Below are 1205 nucleotides of genomic sequence, written 5' to 3' on the forward strand. Positions count from 1 at the left end.
GTTTTCATGTTGTTTTTCAGATTATTGGGTGAATTTTTGCCTTGGCGCCTGCCTATCTCCTCCTATTGATGCTATCTAATCGGTCTTTTAAAACTGGATCAGGTTTCTCTGCTGGCCAAAGGCTCCTCTTACAAAATGCCCTTGCTCTGTTTACTAGCTCCTGCTGGGGGCTAAGATCCCTCTCACCCCTCAGAAGGGTCTTCAGGAAGAGGACCAGGCTCCTCATTTGCCAAGGAACTCGCCAACCAAAGGCCTACCTCTTTGATTTAATTGTAGTGGGGCGATCTGCTCTAGGTCCCTGTTGCCTGAGTCCTCTGCAGCCACTCCAGTCCCCGCAGGTCCCGGCTCCCGCCTGCAACCTGCTTAGCTGGCCTGCATAGGTCATCTGCCACCGCCTGCGTTGGTTGTCTGCCGCCTGCTTCCAGCCAGGCGAGATCCTGTCAGGTTCAGCCAGGAGAGATCCTGTCAGGTTCAGCCAGGCGAGATCCTGTCAGGTTCAGCCAGGGATTCCACAGAAAACCTCCTGACCCGCTTCCAGCCAGGCAAGATCCGTCAGGAAAGGAGCCTAGTAGCGGGAGTAGGAACCGGAAACAAGCCTCAAACAAATTCTTAACACAAAACATCAAGGAATTAGATCACCATCACAGACAACAGCCCTCTGTGCAATCAGGAAGGGAGTCTAGTCGCAGGGAGCAGAGCAGGAAGTAAGCTATTTATATTTTTAAAAAGCAGTACTAGTTTTAATTATTTTATGATGGAATTGATTTTTGCATATTGCATACAAATTTTGAATATTGATACAAATTTGTGATTAATTTGGTTAGAATGCACATACAGTACATATATTTCTACTCATGTTCAACATTTTGTACCTATATGAATCACTTAACAATGCAAGGCAAATTTCTTATACTTGAAAATTTTTATTACAGGCTGTTTAGGATAATAGGGAAATACAGGTTCGTAGTTAATCACCTAGTATAATTGAACATGTAGTCACATTAGGTATATTTTCAAGATCAAAGAAAGATACATTTTAGATAGATAGGTCAACTTCAAATACTTCAGAGATCTACAGAATATGGCATTTAAGATGTTTTAATAACATGGGCTTTTTATGACAATGAGACAGTTCTGTTCCTGGGAGTTCCTGTCTACTTCAGAAAAGATAATGGGCAGAAAAAAAAAAAAAAAAAAAAAAAAAA

This window comes from Alexandromys fortis, unplaced genomic scaffold, assembly GCF_014885135.2.
Source record: "Alexandromys fortis isolate MF-2015 unplaced genomic scaffold, M_Fortis_MF-2015_v1.1 scaffold_61, whole genome shotgun sequence".
In the NCBI taxonomy this organism is placed as follows: Eukaryota; Metazoa; Chordata; class Mammalia; order Rodentia; family Cricetidae; genus Alexandromys; species Alexandromys fortis.